The sequence below is a fragment of the Sorghum bicolor genome, chromosome 1 (genome assembly GCF_000003195.3).
Source record: "Sorghum bicolor cultivar BTx623 chromosome 1, Sorghum_bicolor_NCBIv3, whole genome shotgun sequence".
In the NCBI taxonomy this organism is placed as follows: Eukaryota; Viridiplantae; Streptophyta; class Magnoliopsida; order Poales; family Poaceae; genus Sorghum; species Sorghum bicolor.
Genome location: NC_012870.2, coordinates 52016084 through 52042628, shown reverse-complemented (window position 1 = coordinate 52042628; position 26545 = coordinate 52016084). Strand labels below are relative to the sequence as shown.

General features: G+C 41.6%; 1 pseudogene; it reads left to right on the top strand.

The window, feature by feature from the left end:
• LOC8083867 overlaps nucleotides 6996–26545 on the top strand; it is a 31873-nt pseudogene continuing 12323 nt past the window's right edge.

Here is a 26545-nt window from a genome sequence, read left to right as displayed (position 1 = left end):
GTGTTACAGTACCAAAAACCAAAAAAAAATTCAAAACTAAACAAGTCCTTAGTTGTTGTATCGAATATTTTATGAAATATCAAAAGAGCAGTTTGGATATTAATTAAAAAATTAATTACATAATTTCTCTAAAAATGCGAGACAAATTTATTATATCTAATTAATCCGTTATTTGCATATTTGTGTTATTATAACAATTATGACTAACATAAACTAATTAAGTTTAAAAGGTTTGTCTCGCGGTGTCCCTATGTACTGTGTAATTAGTTATTTTTTCTCTATATTTAATACTCTTAGCTAATTTTATCTAATTTTTAGCTAAGGCATGTATACATATATATATATATATGGAAGTGTTTTGTTTATCATATTTGTCTCGCAAATTTTTCTCGCAAATTAATTACATGTTGTAAACATATATATGAAGGGCTTTGTTTGCTTGCAAAAAAATTGCCTCACAAAATTTTCTCGCAAATTAATTACATGTTGTTAACATATATATGGAGGGCCTTGTTTACTTGCAAAAAACTTGTCTCGCAAATTTGTCTCGTAAATTAATTACATCCTGCAGTGGCGTTTTTATTTATCCATACATTTTTATCTATCTATGCAAGAGTTAATGGACAAAAAATGGAAGTGCTTTCATTTTTTTAGATATTTATAAAAAAGTTACACATCTAGATTTACTTGTTGATAAATATTTATATGTATTAAAATATTCATTAGATAAAGTGTAGACAAATATTTTATGATAAAAATTCCAAAATGTGTGGACAAATATTGTATCCAAATATTGTCTAAGTACGAGATTTGACAAATAACTTTTAACACTTGATTAAATTTGCAGAAATGGCCAATCCGAATGACAACATGGATGATGCAATGATGGACCTAATCAACAGCGGCGCCAATCCAGATCCTCAAGGCGAAGATGATGGGAGTCAGTACTTTGCTGATTATGAAGAACTTGTGGGAGATAATACTGATCAGGTCTATCTACAATCTAGTATATATGTATATATATGAAATTAAAATAAATAACATTTATACTAATATATTTATACTTGTTTGTGTAGCCCTCTAAATTGGCGACAACTTCTGAGAAGAGTAGAAAAGTGCGCGGCCCGAAGAAGCCGTTGGAGGGTCGGTACATTCTGTCGGAATTCGATGAGGGTACAGGACAAGTACTTGGGGCTAATTCTAAAAAATTTATTGCGCACTGTGGCTACCTTGTAAGGGACAGGCTCCCGGTCAGTGCTCGTGAATGGAGGCAACAGAAAGATAACCCTAATATTTGTTTTGTCTCAGATCGTGACAAGGAATTGATTTGGCAAGATATTCTTCAACATTTCACGCTCGATACACAGGATGAAGTTTTGAAGGAGAAGGTTAAAATCTGGGTTATGCAGAAGATGGCCAAACAATTTCAGGCTTGGAAGAAGACATTATACAAGACTTTGGTTGCACAAGGCCGGATACCAGATTTCACCAACAAGGCCTACGTCAAGTTGAGGCCTTTTTGGGATGAGTTCGTAGAGTTTAAGAACTTAGAAGAGGGTCAGGCACGGATGATCAAGAATCAAGAAAATGCTAAACAAAAGCAATACCACCATCACTTGGGTTCAGGTGGCTACAGGACTGCTATTCCTAAGTGGCAAAAGCTGGAACAGGAGATTCTTGGGAGAGGGATCGAACCAGAATCAATGCACTGGCCCGAGCGCGCCAAGTATTGGTTCTTTGGTCACGGGAGAACCATAGACCTAGAGACCGGAAAGATAGTGTACGGCGAAAAGCTCGAGAGAGTAGGGCAGAGAATGGCCTATGCTAGAGGATTAGTTGAAAGCGGCACCTGGCAGCCAAATAGAGAAAAGGATGAGCTGACATATGCCCTGGAGACTGCTGAACACGGTGGGCAAACCAGAGGCTATGGGGAGGTATCATGGGAGCATGGCTTCCCTAAAGATAGACCGACTTATAGAAGCCGCCAACGAAAGAAGGAAGAGAAAGCAGAGCGGTTGCATAGGTTGGAGGCAATGGTGATTGAGTCACGCGAAGCGGCTTGTGAAGCGATAGTGCGAGAGAAAGCGCTTGAAGAGAGAATGAACGAGGAGATCAAAAGACAAGTGCAGATTGCAGTAAGTACTATACAAGGGCAAACTGCATCAGAGCCTAGAGTCAACATTAGCCCCCCCGGTCAGTTGAAAAGTAGTTGCGCTTCCACGGAGATGCCAACTATTCAAGACGACGTGGGGCTACACTTTCCGGTGGATGATATCACTGAACCTCTGACAACATGTGAGTTGCACATGCCACAGGGGACTGCCACAGTCATGGTTGCTGTCGGTGTTGCAACTCTTGTCGACCCTACGAGGACACCAAGAATCCATGGGGCGATAGTTCCACCTGGATATGCTAGTGTCTCAGTGGATACAGTTGTCAAAGGCTTCAGTAATGTGCAGCTTGATATAGAAGGAGGTGATGGAGAGAAGACTCTAGGAGAAGCAGAGAAGACTTTTATTTGTTGGCGCAAGCGCTACATCATTATTTCTGGGGCATCACCTAGTAGTCTACCACCACCTCCTCATCATGAATCTAATCCTAGGTGCGGATGAAAATTGACTATACATTTGTTCACTAAATTTATTTTGCATTCTCTTAGTTAGCAGTCTACTCATATACCTTTTGTTTCACAGGTGGTCACCGACATGTCATAGTGTTGCGGGTGATGACGAGGGAGTGCAAGACACGGCTGCATCGCCTCGGTCTCCAACGCCACCACCTAGGGCTCCAACACCGCCACCTCAGGCTCCAACACCACCTAGGGCTCCAACGCCGCCTCCTCGGGCTCCAACACCGCCACCGGCCGCCTCATCGCCTCCACACGTGGCTCCAGCATGAAAGAAGAGGCCGGCCACACAATCAAATGTGTCGGCCGCCCCGCCGCCAAAAAAGAAAGCCTCCGAAAAGAAACAAGCTATCATTCCTAAGAAGCTGTCCTATGAGAAGACTGATGCAGAACTAAATGCTTCACTAAAATCAGACGTGGATAGTTTTTTCAAGAAACTTAAGACTGAAAGAGAAGCCAAGCGAAAGCCTGAGAAGCCGTACCTCTTACTACGGCCAGAAGATCTACGACAAAGGGTTGAGGCTGAACAAAAAAAGAGGCGTGAAGCTCAGAAAGAATCATCATCTTTATCGGACTATGATCGCACTTTAAGGAAATCCATAGAAGAAGAGAAGAAGAAAGAGAAAAGAGCACGCAAGGGTGTAGCACAGCTCAGGGAACAATCAAAGCAATCAGTGCCCCCGCTAGTCATTGGAAATGAATATGGTTCAAACATTGACGTGCTAGACCAGCAGATACCGGCGGCAGATTTAAAATTTGATGAGCTTGAAATTTTTTTTGCGGAAACTGGTCTTAGCTTAGCCCAAATGATAGCGGGGGCACCAATTGAAAGTGCTCCACAAATTGATCATTGACAGAAGGAATATACATATGGCAAGAGTTTATACAACCCTGCGGCCCTCAGCAAGCTTGGAACGCAAATGTACATGCTAAACAAATGGTACATTGATATGACCATGCCAGCAAGCAAGATGTCACAAGCTCTAAGTCAAGCTACAACCACTCAAGTTTTACCTACACCGACACCAGCCCAAGTCATTGATGGACCGGTTACACGTAGTCGTGCAAAGAAGCTACAACAAGAGGTCCACGCGCTACTTTGTGAGATTCATTTTAACATTAATGAGAATTATATACTACCTAAGTGTTCTACCTTAATTGTACTCAGGTATATAGAAGAAGAGAATGATGAATCGGACCCTGAAGAACAAACCAGTGCAAGTCCTAGAAGACACGTCAAAAACGGACCAGTGGAAGTAAAAAACGGACCAGTGGAAGTTAAAAACGGACCAGTGCAAAGAAATCTTCATAACTTTTTAGTCACAAAAGCTATGAAGGCCCATGAGGACTTGTTGGAAAGCTTGTCGAGTCTACTTTCCAATGCATCTAGTGGCGACCAGTTTTGATACTCCATATTGCCTGCAGACCAGAATTAGTACAGACTGCTCAGAAGGTCAACAGTCTGCCGTGACAGAATGTTGGTACAACTTGCCATGCAAAACTGTACCAATCTACAATGTTTCGAGGTACATGGCATACATTGCTAGAAAGCTCTTCGAGTCTAGTTTCACACCCAAGAAACGGTTCGTCATTTGGACTTCCCAATAAAAAGTTATGGTCAGTTTATTTGAAACTGCTCTGGAGGCCAATAGTCACGCGAAGCCAGTTCGGGAATCCATTCCGAGAGGTCCTTTCACATTGCCTTCATCCAGAAACTCTATTTCGTTTTCATACCTATCTAGGAGGGTTGTTCCTAGTATAAATATCCCCTACCTCTAAGCTATCAGTAACCTTTGATCATTTGATAAACTACATGATATTGCAGCCGCACTGCTGTGCCTTACTCAACCTTTGTTCTTCCTTATTCTTCATGGACTTGTGAAGTGAATCCTCTGGGTTCCCCTACTTCGTGCCCTACGGCTTCCGTTCGGCTGCGCCGTATTGTGTGGATTAGTTCCGGATTGTGGTTCTGCGGTCGTTCGGAGATCGAGTCGAAGTCTTCGTGGTTTCGGTGCCTCTCTCCCCGTCGCTTGGTCGCATCCAACCTTTGTCAGGTATAAAGCTAGTTACCCGCTGTTCACAGCAAGTTATCCTTGTTCTTTTGATCTACGGTCGTGAAGATCGGGCCACCCTCGTACCGATTCCATATCGGTAACCTATCATACATGGAAGCGTGTGTCAGAAAAGCAGATGACTATCTTTGTGTCCGAATTAGAAACTATCATTACTTCTGTGGTGATGATATTATTTATGTTCAATTTAATAAGCTACACCAACTATGCCACATGGACACTCTTGACAAATCTCTAATGAGTTGCTTCTGTGTGTAAGTGATTCTTCCTTTCAACAATGTCTTTGTAACTTATCATGTATATATATAACTAATTACAGAAACCCGCTATACATATGCAGAAACATGATGAGAGACCTCAGAGTTAGAAATGACAAGGAGATTGGATTTGTGGATCCAAATGTTGTATTCAAAGACCACAAGACCCCGTATGTCTTATGGAGAACTAAAACGGAGAGAAATCTACGGAGGTTCTTGATCAACCAAAAAGATAAAAGATATATACTCTTTCCCTACAACTTTAAGTAAGTGTCGTTATCGTGTGTACATTCTATTTAACTAATTAATCAGATCAATATGAAGATATATACTAATTTTGCCTACATATGCACACAAATGCAGCTTTCATTGGATACTAATTGTCATTGATCTCTGGCAATGTCAATTGGTAATCTATGACTCATTGAGAAAACCACAGGACGATTACCAAGAAATGATAGATATTATCCAAGGGTAACTCGGATCTCTATATATTAAATTATGCTCTTTTAACTTGGTAATGGATAATTAATAATAATCGTTTTATTGCTAGGGTTTGAGCTGGGTTCGTGCAGAAACACCGTCCAAAGTTGAATGCAGCACTTTCAAAGCCCATCTTACTTCAGTGGGTTCTACGGCAGACACCGGGCAACAATTTGTGTGGCTACTATGTGTGCGAGTTTATGACGGTGTATGCCAAAAGAACTAATCTTGAGCACCTAAAAGTATGTAACATGTATATATAATAAGTTTATTTTATTTATTTGTTGCTATTTAATAAATCCTATTCATACCTCTAACTTTTTTCTTTAATGTCTATTAAAGGAGATGTGGCTGAAGGAGCAGGTGTTGGATGCGGTGCGCCTAAAAGGAATTCAGGAGACAATCGCAGGATTTCTTAACGACCAAGTCCTGAATCCCGGCGGCGAGTGCTACTTCAACCATCAGGAGCCAATGAAACCAAATAACGATGATCATTTGTACGATGCTTGAGTGGCGGAGATAAATTGTGTTGTAAATACTTTGTCTGTGAAGCATATGTGTAAATATTATATTATAGACCTATAGATACATATTATTTATATATATATATAGTGTTTTATAGTATATTTCTATGTAATGCTTTAAATTATATAAATTATAGGTGCACGTTCCATAAACTACCAGCAAACAATACGCATTCGAAAATAACAATAACATAATTGTAAACCCTAAATGGAGAACCAAATGAAAAGAAAAAGAAAAAAAGTCTTTAGTCCCGGTTGGTAGCAACAACCGGGACTAAAAGTGGAGGCCAGGTGGCACAACCTGGCGCGCCTTTTAGTCCCGGTTGCTGTTACCAACCGGGACTAAAGGTGGGACATTTAGTCCCGAAACCTTAGCCCCGGTTCCGTAGCCGGGACTAAAGGCTCTTACGGCCCGGGGCTAAAGCCCTTGTCTGTACTAGTGGCAGGCGACCCCATCCCCATATCTTCCCTTGGATTTGGTTAGAGGAAGAATAATATAGCAGGCTGTAAGCCCGCTAAATGGTGAGGTATAGAAAAGAAGAGGAAAAAGTAGAAGTAGACTGTAAGCTTAGTTCTATCCCGTAGTACACCGGTCAAGCTCCACCGTTAAAACCAGTGCTCTGTGTTAGTGTGTTTGCCCGTTAGCCTATGGCATCTCGCCATGGGTCTTTACGTGCTTGTACTCAGACTCCTTTTTTCCCTTAAAGCAACACGTGCCAATGCACGATTTCGAAAAAAAAAGCTTACAGCTGGCTCAGCTACAAAAATTAAAGAACTTTATAAGAGACATAAGTACGTAGACCATGTATTAACCGTAATAATAATAAGCTATTCACTATATAGGTGGGCTACAGAAAGGCTAAAACAATGTTGCAGTCAGCTATATTATTAGTCTTACTTTTACGGTCAGTTTTTGCAGGGCCCCTCTTGTTCACTTTGCTCATCATCAATCCGTCTCGTATATATACTCTCTCGTGGTCGTGGAGGGAGAGGGAGAGTGAGAGTGAGTTCCATTTCCATAGAGAGATGAGAGATGGGAAGTCCGTCGTTGTTGTCGTTGAAGCTGCTTAAGGCGGAGTGGGGTCCGGCCATGTGCATGGTGCTGATCGAGGTGTTCACGACGGGGCAGATGCTGCTCACGAAGGTGGCACTACGGCTTTGGTCACTTGTCCAAAATAAACAATAATTTCGACCAAAACAGAGTCCGGGACAAAAACATATTTAGTCCTGGTTGGTGAGACCAACCGGGACTAAAAGTCCCCTACCCAACGGCTATTATGTCAGACATCGGCAGAGGGGACTTTCCGGTTGGTCTCACCAACCGGGACAAAAGCCTAGCCTTTAGTCCCGGTTGGTACCACCAACCGGGATTAAAAGTTTTTGTCCCGGTCCGTCCCACCGGCCGGGACTAGTTTTGGAATTTAGTCCCGGTTTTTAAAATGAACCGGGACTAAATGTCTCTCTCCATATTTGAACTCTTCTTCTCGTGGCCGAGCCCATCGATCTTCACTCTTTTGCTGTGTTCTTCATTTGGAGTTGTTTGTTCTAGCTTGCTCTCATCTCCGGCTATTGATTCATTTCATCGTTTCTACACCGTCATCGACTGGTTAAGAGTTCACTAGCTTCATCTTCTCAACATTTAGAAGCGGCGTATGTCATTTCCTAGTGTTATGTATATTATTTTTTATTTTATGGTTTTTTAAGAGGTTATTAGCTTCATCGCCATTTCAAAAGCGAAGCGTTTTTTTAGAGAAATAGTGGTAATATGTTTTTTATTTTAATTAGTTTAGAAAAAAATAAAAACATGTAATACTTTAATTTGCAATTTTTGACCGATTTAGTTAGTTAATTATAACTAGTATACATACCACATTTCATGATTATTTAAGAAAATAGAGAATTTTTGTGCTTTTTTAATTTAGCTTGTTTAGAAAAATTAGAAATATAGAATTTTAGGTTTTTTGTTACTTTAATTTCTCTATTAAAAATGAAAACATATAATACTTTAATTTGCAATTTTTGACCGATTTAGTTAGTTAATTATAACTAGTATACATACCACATTTCATGATTATTTAGGAAACTAGAGAATTTTTGTGCTTTTTTAATTTAGCTTGTTTAGAAAAATTAGAAATAGAGAATTTTAGGTTTTTTGTTACTTTAATTTCTCTATTAAAAATTAGAAACTTATAATACTTTAATTTGCACTTTATGACAAGGTTAATTAGTTAATTATAACTAGTATGCATGCCACATTTCATGATTAGTTAGAAAAACCAGAAATAGAGAATTTTAGGTTATTTGTTACTTTAATTTCTTTATAAAAAATTAGAAACTTATAATACTTTACATGGCAATGCCGACAATAACACGTCATTGGATGTACAATGCCGATCGCCGCTCCAATTATTTATATATATATATAGTGTTTTATAGTATATTTATATGTAATCCTTTAAATTATATAAATTATAGGTGCGCGTTCCATAAACTACCAGCAAACAATACGCATTCGAAAATAACAATAACATAATTGTAAACCCTAAATGGAAACCAAATGAAAAGAAAAAGAAAAAAGAAAAAAGTCTTTAGTCCCGGTTGGTAGCAACAACCGGGACTAAAAGTGGAGGCCAGGTGGCACACCCTGATGCACCTTTTAGTCCCGGTTGCTGTTACCAACCGGGACTAAAGGTGGACCTTTAGTCCCGGTCCACGGAACCGGGACTAAAGGTGGGACATTTAGTCCCGAAACCTTAGCCCCGGTTCCGTAGCCGGAAATAAAGGCGCTTACGGCCCGGGGCTAAAGCCCTTCCCTGTAATGCGGTGCTCTTCGTCTTCGCCCTCCTCACCTACCGCTTCTTGCTCCGTTGCTCGGCACCCTGCTCGTCGTCCCGCTCGCCATCATCTTCGAGAGGTCCGTACACGTACGCAGACGCGCACAGGTTGTTGGTTGCTACCAAGTTCAGTTAGTAGAGCAAGTCTAATTTCCTCTTTTATTAATCATCACTAATTTCTCAGAAGTGATGTGCATATGCATGCATGTTCTGCACAAATTACGTTTCGCATCATCTTTGAGTCGAGTTGAGAGAGGATGATCTTTGTTTAGAGTACCATTTTTTTTTCATTCGAACTCATGTATGTCTTTGTTTAGCTTTTCTGTCTTGTTTCCTGATGCAAGTTGCCACCGGGTTCGCTCCTGATGAACGGTGCAGTCCAGTGACGGCATGGCGTGTACATATATAGCTAGGAAGGAACATCCTATAAAGGGGCCTTGTTCTTTTCAAATTTACAAGAGCTAGCTAGGAGTGTGCATCTCAGTTTTGAGAGATTGCATGAGTAGGTTCATCCCCATCCTGATGGGAAACTCATACCCTATAATAGAGTAGGCCAATTAAACAAAGTGCTAGCTGGTGCTAATTAAACAAACATAAATAACTGGTATCCTAAAGTTGACACTACCTGAAAAATCATTTGTAAGTGCCAAGTGTCTTTTCTTGTAGGGGCGGCTGGATACTGAGCTACCTCTATAAATGACTCTCTATTTGTAGGGACGACTCAATATCCAGCCGCCTCTACAAATCGAATTTTAGGGGTGGCTCAATATCCAACTGCTCCTACAAATGAACGTCTATATGTAGGGGCGGCTCAATATCTAGCGTCCCTACAAATCAATTTATAAGGGTGGCTAGATATTGAGCTGTCTCTAAAAACGGGCACCGAATATTTAAAATAAAGTACTGAGATTTGAATTTTTGTAAATAATTTTAGATGAAAAAATGACCAAAATAAACTTTATAGATCTTGAGAAGCTATAGAATTTTGTAGTTGACAACTTTTTTCATTTGAATTCATTTTGTGAAGGAAAACTACGTTTCAATTTATCCAATTTGAAATTTGAATTTTTCAAACAACCTCGGATGGAGAAATGATCAAAATAAACTTTGTAGATATCGAGAAGTTATGAAATTAATATTGTAGTTGATAATTTTTTTATTTGAAGTCATCTTGTCATGCAAGACTACGTTTGAATTTAAAAAATTTAAAATTCAAATTTTTCAAATAACCTCGGATGGAAAACTTCCTAAACAAAAAGGGTAGCTCTTAAAAAGTTATGAAACTTTCTAGTTGGTAACTTTTTCACTTGAAATCATCTTGTCATGTAAAACTATATTTTAATTTCTCAAATTTAAAATTTAAATTTTATAAATGGCTTCGAATGAAGAAACTCTATAAATAAAAATTATAGATCTCAAAAAAATTATAAAACTTTATAGTTGACAACTTTTTGATTTGAATTCATTTATAATCTTCAATAATCAATTTATACACGGTTTAGTATAATATGTGAGAAACCAAAATAGAATATAGGCACAAATGACAAAGGGGTGTAGTGGTAGTGGAGGTCGTGCGTGTGAGAGAGAAGAGAGGTTTGAATCCTAAGGGCAGCAAAAAATTATGGAAAAAAATCATTGTAGTCGATGGGTGGTGTGCCTGACTGGTGGGGTCTTCTTTGGATAAAAATAAAATGGCTTGCTATTTTTTAGAGATTTTTTTCATGATTTTCGAAAAATGATTTGTAGAGGCAACTCAAAGCCGCCTAGCAGCCTCTACAAATCCTTGATTGGTAAAAGTCCTTCCGGAGGGGTGGCTGATGATGACCGCCCTAGTTCAAATACTAGGGGTAGCAATGTGCGAAAAATTGTGGAAAAACATTATTGTAGTAGATGGGTGTTGTGGCTGGCTGGTGGAGGCTTCTCTGGATTGAAATATATTTTTTCTTTTTCCTAAGGATTTTATTTCGGATTTTAAAAAATGATTTATAAGGGCAGCTCAATATTGAGCCACCCAGCCACGCCTACAAATCCTTGATTTGTAAAAGCCCCCCGGAGGGGCGGCTGATGATGACCATCCTTATAGAGGTTGGGAGCCACCTCTACAAATCATAACTGGGTAGTGTGAATTACCTGAAATATTAGACTCCACACCTTCATGCACACGTCATCATTGTTCACATTATAGAGTGACCCCCTCCATAAAGTGCTGCTGGGCTAAGAGCTAGAAGCACGCGAGTACCATGCATCTTGTGGATCTTGCGTTCCCCCGGGCCCCTTAACACACGCCACAAAGTATTGCATGCATGCTTTTTATGATTATCGGCCTTCTTGATCGAGATAGAACTGTGCTACTCCACTACTGTCCTGCTGAGTGAGACCTGCATGAGAGAGACAATAAGGTGGCCGGCAGAAGCGATAAGGAATATAATTGTGGCCAGCATCATTCACGGAGCACTGATCCAAGTTTTCTTTTTCTCTTTTTTTTTATCCAAGTTTTCACTATACCAGGCAGTTGCTGCTCACCATGGTGGCCATCTTGGTCATCCCCTCAGCTGCTATCTTTGAAAATTGTTACCTCCATGTATATTGTGGTTACGTTTTTTTGATCCATGTTGTCATCATCTCCAACGATATCTACAAAAAATACTCCAAAAAAAGTTTTCCAACCTTTGCAAAATATACTGGAAGACATAAAAAAAGATACAATTCCAATAGTTTCTAAAATCAAGCACCTAAATATAGAAGATAATTTTACATCAGGAATCCTAAACTATTTCTAAATCACACCAACCATTTTATTTTATACTTTATTTCTCTCTTATATATTTGCATTAGAAACCTTATCCTACGTTTTTTTCTTTCCCGCGTCCTTCCACCTTTGATTGGGGCCACGATACGCACGTGTAACTGTAGCGTGTGGCGTGGTTTCTTCCAAGTGCCAGAAGATTGGGAGGTGGGTCTGGGAGTTGTTGGAGATGAGTTTTTCTTCAATCTCACCAAAATTCCTAAACTGAGAGACTCTTTAGTACTCTTGAAGATGCTCTAATATATTATCTTTGGTAGTAGAAAAAATTGTTTTGCATACAATAATAATACTGTAGTAGCACCTTTTCTAATATGAACATTGCAAGTCCTTTATTTAGGCCTTGTTTAGTTCTAAAAAAATTTGCAAAATTTTTCAGATTTCTCGTCACATCGAATCTTGCGGCACATGCACCGAGCATTAAATATGGATAAAAAAATAACTAATTACATGGATTATCTATAATTTGTGAGACAAATATTTTGAGTCTAGTTAGTCTATGATTGGACAATATGTGTCAAATTCAAACAAAAGTGCTACATTGTCCATTTTACAAATTTTTTTGAAACTAAACGAGGCCTTATATATTGTCAACAAAGGAAGATATACAACTGTGTTATCCTGAATATATACTGAATTATTTAAGATTTCTTATGCAATGGTGTTCATTCTGATTGTATTGGTGCAGAGGGAATTGGAAGGAGATTAAACCGAAAGCATTCATATGGATTTTTACAAGTGCACTTGTAGGGTCAGTAGTTGTCCTCTCGTAAGACCCATGCACATAAACGATTATTTCTTTGTTTACAATACAAAATAAAATTCTACCTTTTTGTTACCTACAGATTCACAATTCCTGGTCTTTACTACATTGGCCTGGGAGATACGTCGCCCGGATATGCCATCAATTTTTTCAACATCATCCCAATAGCCACATTCATCCTTGCGGTTCTTTTCAGGTACGTGTAGTAAATAAAGTCTGCCAGAGTTGTTTTTTCCTGATGAAAAGATACATACATCTTCCTAAGGCATTGTTTGGATATTGTTGGATTCACCTCGATCCACACGTGTTGGGGTGAATTGAGGTGGAATTTAGTTCAACTTCCAGTCTAATTTTACTCCAACACATGTGGATTGATGACAAATCAGACTATATCCAAACAAGGTCTAAATGTATATATAATTCTCCTATTTCATTTCATCAGGAAGGAGCCTTTGAACTTGAAGAGCCTGGTAGGAAACATTAAGGTGATAGGAACCCTGGTTTGTGTTGGGGGGACACTGGTGATCAGCCTCTACAAAGGCAAAGTACTTCATCTCTGGCCTACCAACATCATCGGCTACCACCCCAAGCAATCTGGATCAGCGTTTGGGCACCACCATATGCGTGGAACCGTCTTGCTCATCGTGAGCTGTTTGAGCCTGGCCGTCTGGTACACAGTGCAGGTATATACTACTCCCTCCATCTCAAATTGTAAGTCATTCCAAAAATCTTGGAGAGTCAAAGCATTTTCACGTTTGACCAAAGTTATAGAGAAAAATACTAAGATTTGTAACATAAAGTGAGTATACTATAAAAATATAATTAAGAAAGAATCTAATGATACTTAGTTAGTACCATAATAATTATTATTTTATAATATAAATTTGGTCAAACTTAGAAAAATTTGACTCTTCAAGATTCTTGGAATGACTTACAATTTGGGATGGATAGAGTACTATATATATATATATATATATAAGCACGCAAATGATTAATGCACACACTCATAGAGCTACCAGAAACACTTGTTGCCCATGCATGCAGTATCTTTCTATCTGTTGTTCAATTTCAGAATGTTCTGGTGCTTTGATGTTAACTCTCTGCTGATCACCATTAATCCAACATGAGAAACATACATAGAGTTTTAGGAAAACTTACATGTAGTTTTGTATTTACAGGCACAGATGCTGAAAGTGTTCCCTTACAAGTACTGGTCCACGGTTGCCACATGCTTCGTGGGCTGCATCCAAATGGCTGTTGTAGGGGTCGCAATGAACAGAGAAAAGGCGACTTGGCAGCTGAAATGGAACATGAGTCTGCTCACAATCGTTTACTCGGTAAATCTAGCAATCCTCAATATTAACATCAATTAAGATTTCTTCATAAGTTATCTATTTTTCCTTTTTTTCGTTCTCCCCAATGCAATCTGGGTTTTTAGAACCTGTTCGTTTGAGCTTTTCTGTTGAATCTGTCAGTCATTCAGCAATATTTTTCTCTCATAACAAATCCGCAAACGGTACTTTCAGCCATGGGCATGTGTCCACACTTACTCGATCGTGCAGTTCCTCTGGTTCTCTTTTTTCTTTTTCGTCCGTCTCATTCATGTTGCGCACAAGCTAAAGTCTAGTTTTGCAACTGTTTTGTTTTCCATAGAAACGAGGTCGATCGAGAAAAAAGAAAGCAACCGATTTTTTCTATGGAAAAGATGTAAAATGGAGAAAACTAGAAGCAGAGGATGAAATGTAAAACAAAATTACAAAATATATAATGAAAAGATAAGGAATCATACTCATAGCCTTAGATTTTTTTTATAAAGAAAGGATTTCATTGATTCACATTCCTTAGATCGAGTTTATATAAAAATTATGAATCTAGAGTTGTTGTTATGTTTATGAGTTTGTTGCACAAGCAATCCTATTTAAGCATTAGCTGGCGTGCAACCTGCCAAACTAAACAAATCAAATCATAAATGGTAACCTAGTTACTTTTATGCATATACATACGTCGTGCCATTTCCACCGAGGTTTGTAGTATGGACAATATGGAGATATCACTATAAGAGATGCACAATTTTCTCAAAAAACACAAGTGCATCAGTGTATTAAGAAGAGTCTAGGTGTAAGAACCCAACAACACTCACACCACACATGGACAACATGATGCACTCAGACAACACAATGACTACAACATCATTAAACACAAATGCCCCTTTGATATATGAAGTTTGACACACATACACCAAAATACTAATCACCTACGAGGGAGGGGGGACAAGAGGGATAGTCCTTGAGCCCCTGCCATGGACCACAACTGGTGTTCCTCACTAGCCATGACTAAATCCCCAGCAATACTTGGCACCGATCCATAAAAAACACAACGATAATGATGGTTCCAATGAATCTAAACACCAGAATGATTAGGGAATTAATACCTTGCCGCACCAACTTAGAAGTAGCAGTACTAGCTATCTCCCACCAATCAAGAAAGTATTTTTCAGTAGGTTGTGGTGATAAGGCCTGAAGACCAAACTATCTTAGTAGTTGGAACAAAAATTACCTAGCAAAGACGCAGATGAGGAGATGGTTGATGGTTCCTCATCATAATCACATGGTGGACAACGTTCCAGGTGCGGCAGTCCACGTCATGCAAGGCGCTTTGTTATCTAACATTTGTTTTCTGCAACTAACCACATGAAGAACCAACATTTAGGTGGCGTACAAGACTTCAAAATGTTTTCCCATAGTGCAAAGAGGGTAGCACCTAAAGAAAAGCCCTACTTGGCTAAATATTGTCCATTGGAAGAGAACTTCCAAATATATCTGGAAGAGAACCTCCAAATATATTTGTCCTTCCTTTCTACTGCAGTAAATGAAAGGGGATGGTTTGGATATATTTCCATGTATATTTATTTAAAATATGGTAGCAGCTTAAAAATAAAATACCAGCGGAACATAATGTTATGGCTACATAAGGTTCACTATGACTTCTTTCTCAAATACGCAAGAAATTTATGTATCATTGCATTAAAGAGAAAAAATGATCGGCCCCTTATATTACAAGCAAAACCACTTCACTCATGGCCGGGCTGTGGGGGTTTGTTTCAATTACATCAAATCACTTAAACTAAAAGAACTAGGAAAGAGGTGAGACTTGACCACAGACAACACCAACCAACTAAACCAATGAAATCTATCCTAGCCCAACACCGTGACCCAGACCTAAAGTGCACAGGCCATGCGCTCCTGCGAAGCACCAAAGGTGATATTCATCTCTGAACTCTTCAAGCATCCTGGTGATGCAGGGGTGAGCGAGACCCTTAAAAAACGCAAGCATTTCTGTGCTTCCAAGGATTCAGGAACCTAGAATGATCATTGTGTTCAGCCCCTTTTTCTTCTCCTTGGAATTCTCTTGGTTGCTTTTTTGCCACCATTAGCGAATGAATTCTCTCCCCTTGTGGGAGTCCAATCTTGCAGTCCCAAAGGAGTCAGGATGTGTGACCAAAATTCTCAAGCGAGGACACATGTAGTAAGCAGATGCTGGACCGTCTCATCTTCTTGATCACACAAGGGTTAGTGGGTCAGGTGAGGTAATCCTCTCTTGGCCAATTGGTCCTCCGTACAGCACCTGTTTTTGGATTGCTAGCCATAAAAATAATTTGTACTTTGCTGGTGCCCAAGATTTCCGTAAATGTCGACAAGGCGCAAAGGTGATGGAGTCATTAAAGAATGCTCGATATGCAGATTTTGAGGAAAACCGTCCTAACCCTTCGTATCTCAAAACATGGACATTGTCGTCCTAAGAGAGGATTGCCTCGTGCTATATATCCCATAATTAAAATACTCAAAGAGACCCACCAATAAGAGACCCCGACTGATCTCAGTAGGCCAAGCATGATCATGTAAGGCGTAGCCACCGTGCGCTGTTTGCAAGTGCGAGATGGGATTGCAGCAACCATCTCTGGTGACAAGTCCTCCAAACAGCAGTCCATGCGCCACTAATCCTCCCAAAATAGATAACTTCTTCCATTACCGACCTTTGATTCCAATGCAATGTTGAAAAGAGCTACAACATTTAGATGAATATGAATGTCATCAAGGGCCAGCCCATGCTCGGTTAGGGTCTGTTATCTTGAACCATAGCCAACGGATTTGAAGCGCCCAACTCATGAGCTCAAGGTTCAGTATCTCTAGTCCGCCCAAATCAAGGGTCACTGGATTTTATCCCATGCAACCAAGCAAGCTCCACCATTCAATTGCTCCCTCCCTTTCCATACAAAGCCTCTCCTTATCTTATCAACAATGGCGCCTAAAACCATTTAGGCATCTTTATCCATATCAAGACGTAAATAGGAATAGCTGAAAGGATGAAGACCTAGGTAATTCTCCTGGCCATATTCATCACATGAGTTTTTTTTACCATGTTTATATTGAACATGTAAAACGGAAAAGTTTCAACATAACGTTATGGCTGGATAAGGTTCACTAGAACTCACTTGAGTTTTTTTAAATCTCCTTCTTGTTTTGAATATTTCAGACTTAAACTATTAGAAATGTAGGTATTTTAATGTTTGATTTAATCCAAAAAAATATAATCAACAAAGTGGTGGCATATATGTGCACGTTCTTTTTAGGTACACTCCATCTATTCCAAATTATGAGAAGGGATATAACTTTTACTATGCACTTATATATACACCATGTCTAGATATATAATAATAATAATAATAATAATAATGTATTTAGAAATAACAAAACGTCTTATAATTTGGAAAGGACACGATAGTAAATAAGACCAAAATAAAGAATGTCACAGTCGTTTGTTCCTAAAAGGATACATGCACCTACATAAATATTAGCCTGTTTCAGGAAGGAGCCTTTGAACTTGAAGAGCCTGGTAGGAAACATCAAGGTGACAGGGACCCTAGTTTGTGTTGGGGGCACACTGGTGATCAGCCTCTACAAAGGCAAAGTGCTTCATCTCTGGCCTACCAACATCATCGGCTACTGTCACACCCTAGCTTTAAAAATAAGACCAGAGTTGTCATATGTGTGTGTTGACACCATTTTTGGACACGTGTCCAGGATAGCAGGATAAGGTGGCAGTACGATGCGGGTTGCTGATAAGGATGGTTGCCGATGAGGGAAAGGTTGAATGTGACTAAGTCCTCAAGCAGTAATACGGTGCCGATGACCAAGTAAGAAGGTCTGCCGATGACTGTGGCAAGGGGATTGCCGATGACGCGAAGGAGGAGTCCGGAAGCTGCCAGTTGTCATGTGGAGGAGTTTTGGTTTGTTACGAAGGGTGGTTTTATTATTTCCTTAGTTATTCGCATCGTTTTGTATACGGGTTTCGTGTAAATTGGAATTCGAATTCTAATCGTGTCTGGTCTTAGCTCTTTGAGCAGGGTATAAATATAAGCCCTAGGACCTTGTAATAATCAATCAATCAATCAAACACACGTTTTTACTCATATTCCAGCATTTACTTTTCGACGACTTCGTCATACGTTTTCTTTTTGTTACGAGTTCTTAGGAATTCGTCGACTCAAGCTCGGCGTATCCTCAAGTTCCGCGTGAGTACCTCTTAGCCGTGACATCCGGGCGCATCGCTGTTGTCAGGACTAAAGTATTCGAGTTATCACCTTTGCCGATAGTAAGGTCAAATCGGCTGGCACGCCTTAACGTTTGGATCGGGTATTAGCCCTTTGTGTTTGCAGATTAGTTTTGCATCAACATATCTTTTGGCACGCCCGGTGGGACCGATTTAAGATCAAGATCAGCATGTCGATCTCTGACCTCGATCAAGACAACGTCATCCCCGTGACGGAAGCCAACCTCAAGGATGAGCAGAAGCAAGCTATTGCCCAAGCCATGGAAGAGTTCAAGCAGCAATGCCTGAAGTCTTTCAGCATGAACAGGAGCGGCGAAGTGGTCCAGAAAGATGCACTGCCGGCACCACGGCAGGTCACCTTTGACGCCAATCCTGGCAAGCTTCAAGACATGGTCGACAATGCCATCAATCGAGCGCTGATCAACCAAGCTGGTGTACTGTCTAATACGGTTTTTAACGCCGTAGCAAGAACCTTCAAGGAAGGACAAATCCCGCCGGATTATGTGGGCCCTTCCCATCATCAACCCACGGCACCAGAGGTTACGGCTCCATCGGCTGCCTTGACGAGTGCAAGTGCACAGTCTGCCGTCCCTCCAAGTACATTGGGGACTACTGGTGCACTATCTATGCCGATGGCAACCAACCCACAAATTTCAGTTGGGCAGCATAAACTGACAACAGATATGTTGGCATCGGCAATGTCGGGGTTAACTCTTCCTCCCAACTGGTGGGGTTATGGTATGCCTCCAGAGTTGACGCCAGGAACATCACAGATAACTGACATGAGGGGCAAAACTCCTATGACATCGGTACCTTCCAATGTGCCGGTGAACCAGAGTCCTCGGTATACCACAACTACTACTGCAAGGCCTCACACTGGAAATCCTCAAGATTCAATGTTCCAGATGCCCAACGCATCGGCAGAGTCAATGCTGATGCAACAGAGGCCTATGGCCCAGTCGGGGTATGTCAATTCAACGACGATACCCAATTACCAATCATCGGCAGCACCTATGCCGATGAACGCTAATAATGGATGGCTTGGACAGCAAGCCTTTCCACAGTCGCCCCAGCAGGGTTATCAGACTACGGGGTTCCAGCAAGGGCAGGTTTATCCCGGGTTCCAAGGTCAGGGAATTCCCAACCAGCCAATAAATTTTGGACAGCAACTTGGAGGACAGCCAGTCGGTGGACAGCAGTTTGGTAGTCCGCAGATTGGAGGACAGGTGACCAATACGATGTTCCATACAGGTCACGTCCCAAACAGACACGTGGAGGTTCGCCACCAAGTGCCGGATCCGCAGCCGCCTCATCGGCAAGATGCCGATGCTTATTGGGCCGATAAGATTGCTGAAGTAATGAGGGAACAATTTGGGATAAAACCCAAAGTCAACACTTATTCTTATCGGACACCGTATCCTCCAGCGTATGATTTGATCCCGCTTCCACATCGGTACAAGGTACCAGATTTTACAAAGTTTTCCGGACAAGACGACACGTCAACCATGGAGCATGTCAACAGGTTCATTATTCAATGTGGAGAGGCTGGTAACAGGGACGAATTAAGGGTTCGTCTATTTTCGTCATCACTGTCTGGATCGGCCTTTACTTGGTTCATATCGTTACCTCCCAACTCAGTAATTACTTGGGCCGATCTAGAGAAGCAATTCCACAGATACTTCTTCTCGGGGGTTCATGAGAAGAAGATCACCGACTTGGTTAAGTTGAGGCAACGTAATGACGAGTCGGTTGAGGGATTTGTGCAGAGGATACGAGAGGTCAAGAATAAATGCTATAGCCTGGTTCTAGATGATCGGCAGCTAGCCGATTTGGCTTTCCAGGGTTTGTTGCCACATATCAGGGATAAGTATGCATCTCAAGAGTTCGAGAGTTTAAGTCATTTGGTGCAGAGGATATCTGATCAAGACATCAAGCCTTTCGAACCTAAGAGGGCATGGAATAAGAAAGTGTCATTTGTTGACGAAGCAACAAGCTCAGATTCCGACGAGGAACCAGTAATCGGTTTGGCAGAGTGGGTAAAAAACAAGAAGCCGATGTCCTGTCCTTTTGGGCAGAAAGAACCAGAGAAGTTTGCCTTTGACACCGCCAAGGCCGATAGGATATTTGACTTTCTACTTCAGGAAGGTCAAATCAAACTGTCACCTAACCATGTGATCCCGTCGGCAGAAGAGTTGAAGAGGATGAGATATTGCAAGTGGCATAATGCAACTTCACATGACACCAACGAGTGCAAAGTATTCAGACAACAGCTGCAATCGGCTATAGAGTCGGGGAGAATCAAGTTTGACAGTTCTAAAGCCCAGAAGCCGATGAAGATAGACCAACATCCTTTCCCGACAAACATGTTGGACGCTAAGGGGAAGGCTAAGGTCTTAACGTTGGAGACAGCTGAGAAGAGTGCATCGGTAGATCCTCAGCATCAAGTTACTACCGCCGATGCAAGAAGTAAGGGCTTGGTCCAGGAAGGAGCTAGCTCAGGAAGACCTCCTCGGTCTGGTATTGTCATAACTCATAGAAGGCCTCGAGAGAGATGGCAACAACGGGAAGATCGATATCGGCGCCAGCAGGAAGATTATCAACGGGAAGAAGAAAGACGCCGACAGGAGTGGAATCGGCACAGGGATCATTGGAATTGCCCGTTCTTCATCCATTGTTGGGAGGAAAATATCAAGCTTCCTACTGTTAGAGACTGCCCTGAATGCAACGGTTATGATCGGTATGATAGGAACGATCGGCGTTATCATGATGATGAACGGCGATTTAATGGGCCAATCAGAGGAAGGGCGTCAGTTCATGATCGGCTGGGGGGCAGGCTTAGTGTTCGCGATCGGCTCGGTGACCGTGTCCAGTATTTTCCCAGGAACCAGGAAGAGCTTGAGGAAATGGCTAATGCACGGGTTCCCGATGAGTTCATATTTTGCAGAGATGCTAACACACATCGTATGGAGTCAAGGGAGAACCGACGCCCGGCAGTAAGGCAAAGGCCACTTCCTCCATGGTGCCCTCAAGGATTAACCAAGACACAGAAAAGGAGGTTGCAACGAGAAAGGCAAGAGGAGTTAAATAAAGGAGAGAGTTCTGAAAGTCGGCAGTCGGCAGACACTAAGAAGGAAGGTCCATCGGCAGGCGTCAACATGGTATTCATGTTGCCGATGGAGTTTCTTGCACCAGCCAGTGACGATGAGTTGGGACTTTCTGATCAGATAGCTCAGTTGGCTCTGGATCCGATGACGGCTATCTTTGAGAAACCTGCCGATAACGAGAGGCAGCATCTTAAAGCTTTGTTCCTCAAAGGAAGGGTTGATGGGCAGCCAATGACTAAGATCCTAGTTGATGGTGGAGCTGCTATTAATATTATGCCGTATGCAGTATATCGGAAGCTTGGGAAAGGGGATCAAGATTTGACCAAGACCGATATGATGCTCAAAGACTTCGAGGGAAACGTGTCTCCGGTCAAGGGGGCAATATGTGCGGAGTTGACCATCGGCAGCAAAACCTTGCCGACAACCTTTTTTGTGATCAGCGGAAAAGGTGCCTACAATTTATTATTGGGGAGAGATTGGATTCATGCCAATTGTTGTGTCCCATCTACAATGCATCAGTGCTTGGTTCAGTGGGTAGGTGACAAGATTGAGATCGTCCCAGGGGATTCTTCTTATGTTATCGCGTCGGCAGAAGCGGATACTTATGAAAAGACTAGGTGCATTTCAGGAGAAGTTTGGGAGAAAGATTTTCTCAAAGTTGCCGATTATGAGATTCCACCGATCCAAGCAGTCGGTTCTGACGACGGTTTTTAATGGATAGATTCGCCGATGATGGAAAATTAGGCCAGGGATTCACATCGGCCGATGATTTGGTAGAAGTAGATATAGGTAGTGGTGATAAGCCTAGGCCTACTTTTATTAGTGCTAAACTAGATCCTGAGTGTAAACAGCAATTAACTAGTTTGTTAAAGGAATATAAAGATTGCTTTGCTTGGGATTATACAGAGATGCCTGGTTTAGACCGATCAATTGTTGAACATCGGTTACCCATTAAGTCTGGATTTCGGCCACATCAGCAACCAGCCCGCCGATGTAATCCTAACATTCTACCTGATATTAAGGCCGAAATCACTAAACTTATTGAAGCTAAGTTTATTCGGCAGTGTCGGTATGCCGAATGGATTTCCAATGTCGTCCCGGTTTACAAGAAGAACGGGAAGCTTCGGGTGTGCATTGATTTCAGGAATCTCAATAAAGCTACGCCGATGGATGGATACCCAATGCCTGTCGCCGATCTACTGGTTGATGCTGCGGCTGGCCATCGGGTCATCAGCTTCATGGATGGTAATGCGGGTTACAATCAAATATTCATGGCGGAAGAGGATATTCCAAAAACCGCATTCAGGTGTCCTGGTCATGTTGGACTATTTGAATGGATAGTCATGACTTTTGGGTTAAGGAATGCCGGTGCTACTTATCAAAGGGCTATGAATTTTATATTTCATGAGTTCATCGGCAAGATCGTAGAAATTTATATTGATGATGTGGTGGTCAAGTCTGGAGATTTCTCAAAGCATCTTGCCGATTTACGAAGAGTGTTGGAGTGCACAAGGAAGCATGGATTGAAGATGAATCCCAACAAGTGTGCATTTGGTGTATCGGCAGGGCAGTTTCTTGGTTTCATGGTACATCAGAGGGGTATTGAAATTAGTCGGAGATCTATTGATGCCATCAATAAAATAGTGGCCCCTACCAATAAAACCGAGCTCCAATCTTTGATCGGCAAAGTGAATTTTATCAGAAGATTTATATCGAATTTATCTGGGAGAATTCGTGCTTTCAGTCCTCTTCTAAAATTGAGAGCCGATCAGGAGTTTGTTTGGGGAGAAGAACAGCAGTTGGCTCTAGATGAAATCAAAAAGTATCTAGTAAACCCTCCAGTTTTAGTTCCACCTCAACAAGGGAAACCCTTCAAATTATACTTATCTACCGATGGATCGGTTATCGGCTCAGCTTTGGTTCAGGAGTTTGAAGGGAAAGAGAGAGTAATTTATTATTTGAGTAGGAGGTTGATTGATGCTGAAACCAGGTATTCGGCCATCGAGAAGCTGTGCTTATGCTTATATTTTTCATGTATCAAGCTAAGACATTACCTATTGTCGGCCGAATGTGCTGTTATTTGCAAAGATGACGTAGTCCGATACATGCTATCTATGCCAATTATGAGTGGAAGGATCGGTAAATGGATTTTAGCGCTGTCGGAATTCGATTTGCGTTACGAATCGGCTAAGGCGGTCAAAGGGCAGGTTATGGCCGATTTTGTGACTCAACATTGCGGCCTAGTGGAAACCTTGGAAATTGCACCCTGGACGCTCTTCTTTGATGGATCTACCTGTGATCGGGGAGCAGGAATCGGTATTGTGTTAGTTTCTCCTAAGGGGAGGAAGTATGAATTTTCCTTACCGATTGTTGCTACATCAACAAATAATCAGGCTGAGTATCAAGCTCTGATCAAGGGATTGGAGTTGTTAAGAAAAGTTCGTGCTGATGCTGTTGAAGTATTCAGGGATTCCATGTTGGTTATAAATCAATTAGCCGGAAGCTATGAATGCCGAAGTAAAGTTCTCATAACCTATTTCGAGAAAAGTATGCAACTGTTAAAGGAATTCAAAAACTTCCGATTGGAGCATGTTCCCCGATTGCATAATGAGGACGCTAATCGGTTAGCCCAGCATGCCTCAGGATATCAGCCAATGATTAGTGCAACATCGGCAGTCAGTGCCGGTGACTGGAGGAAAGAGATTGTCGACTATCTAGAAGATCCATCTAAGAAAGTTGGAAGACGGGTTCGATTTCAAGCGACCAAATATGTGCTTCTTGAAAATGAATTGTATTATCGAACTATCGACGGAATTCTTCTCTGATGCTTGGGTGATGATGAAGCCAAAAGTTTAATGGGGGAAATCCATGAAGGAGTATGTGGAGCGCATCAGTCAGCTTTCAAGATGAAGTGGATGATTCGAAGGAATGGATATTTTTGGCCAACCATACTTGAAGATTGTTTTAAATATTTCAAGGGTTGTCAAGGTTGTCAAAAGTTCGGTAATATCCAGAGAGCACCCGCATCGGCTATGAATCCTATAATAAAACCTTGGCCGTTCCGGGGGTGGGCCATCGATCTGATCGGCCAGATTTATCCACCATCTAGCAAAGGGCATAAGTTCATTCTAGTTGCCACTGACTATTTCACTAAGTGGGTCGAAGCTATTCCCTTGAAGAAAGTCACATCGGCCAATATGATTGATTTTGTGAAGGAGCATATTATTTACCGATTTGGGATTCCCCAAACGATTACTACCGATCAGGGCACCATGTTCACGTCAGGGGAGTTCGATGAATTCGCAATCGGTATGGGAATTAAAGTGTTGAATTCCTCTCCTTACTATGCTCAAGCCAACGGGCAGGCCGAAGCGTCTAACAAAGGAATTATCAAGCTTATTAAACGGAAGATTGAAGAAAACCCTAGGCGGTGGCATACAGTGTTAAATGAAGCACTGTGGTCCTATCGGATGGCTTGCCATGGATCAACCAAGGTGTCACCTTATCAATTGGTGTATGGACATGATGCAGTATTGCCTTGGGAGATTAAGGCTGGATCTAGGCGATTATCTTTTCAAGATCAATTGACTGCCGATGATTATGCCACTTTGATGACCGATGAGTTAGATGATTTAGCAGGACATCGGTTAAAGGCCTTAATGAGTATAGAAGAAAATAAGAAGAGAGTTGCTAGATGGTATGATAAAAAAGTAAAGACTAAGGAGTTTGCCGATGGGGATTTGGTATGGAAGTTGATTTTGCCAGTCGGGACTAAAAGTTCGAAGTTTGGGAAGTGGTCTCCTAATTGGGAAGGTCCTTATCGGATAAGACACTCAGCTCCTGGTAATGCCTATATTCTAGAAACTCTCGAAGGAGTTGAATTTCCCAGAGCATTAAATGGCAAATATTTGAAGAAGTACTACCCCAGCATATGGATCGACGCATAAAAGTTTAAGTGCCGATAACACTCCTATCGGCTGGATTTAAATGTTCGAGGGCAGACTTAATGTTTCAAAAGATGCCGATAACAGTCTTATCGGCTAGACTAAAAGCTGAAGGCAGAAAAACAAAGGTGTGTCGCCGATGAAAGCTTCAGATGCTCAACAGTGCTTGGATTGCTGATATGGCGCGCAGCCGAATCTGGTTGGCTGTCTCTATCTCTTTGATATCATCATCGGCAGAACCTTCGATCGGCTTCAGCTTCCTCTTCAGTTGCAGCGCTTTGCGACCATGGACGTTTCGTTCTTGTTCAAGATGCTTGATGGTCTCCGGCAGTTGACTCTCTTCTTGCTGGGCTTGGGACAGAGCGTCTTCTACTTGCTTGAGTTCAGCCAGTAGAGCTTCTCTTTTCGCCGATAGATCAGACACTTTTTGCTTCAGTGCATCACCTGAGGACTTTAAGGTGCCGATGTTCTTATGTTTCTCATCGGCTAAGAGTTTTTCTTTCATCATCTCCTCAGAAAGCTGGATTTGAGCAGCTCTATCGGTAAGGCGTCGAGTAGCTCTCTGGTACTGTAACTGGCGGCTTTCTAGATGTGCAGCATGGAAGAGTGTTTCTTCAGCATCGGCAGGAATTTGGCCTCTAAGGGTCTTGAACAGGGCCTTGGCTGGGTCAGAATCGTTGACCAGTTGAGTTGTGTCTTGATGGAGTATGGCCGATAGCTCCTCCAGCTTAGCTCTAGCTTTTGCCGATACAATTCCAACTGCCCGAGAGGAGCTTGCTTCCTCGCCTTCTTCTTCGAAGATATCAACAGCAAAGGAGAACAAGCTGTTGGGAGAATCTTGTTCCTGAAAATAAAAATGAAGTAGGTCAATTTTATGGTCAAAACTTCGGCAGACGATACTGATGGAAAAGTGGATGACTTACTTGCTTCAAGGCGATTTCTTGCCTTTGACTCAGAGGGGCCGATGGAGCTGCAGGTTGATCGGCAAATGTTGCCGATAGAGCGATATCGCCTGAAAGAAGACAGGAAAGATTATAAGAATAAATGAGGATAAGTTTATCGGTAGGAGTATTGTTGAGATCTGTTACCCGGAGGAGAAACAACAGTTGCCTGAATCGAGGAAACCGCCGATGATGTAACTGTACCTGCCGGGCCAGTTGTTTGTTCACCTACATCAGCTGATATACCTGCCATTTGAGGTTCTTCCTGCTGGGGTTCTTCCATCTGTGGTGCTTCCTGTGTTGGTTGTGAAGATAGTACTTGCTGTGCCTGGACGTCTGGGGAAGAAGGGGAAGATTCCACCGGGATTGGAAACACCGGAGGAGGAGGAGGAGTTGCCACTTTCTGGCGCTTTGTTCCAGCCTTAGCACCGTGGATGCCCTTCCTCTTTGGCTGGCTAGACTGGGGGGCATCGGCGCCTTGGCGTTTGACTTTTGCCGATGCACCAGTTTGCTGCAACAACAAAAAGGAGGTTATGAGTACAGATAGCCGATACAAAGATAAGTCAGCGTAAATGAAAAAAGAG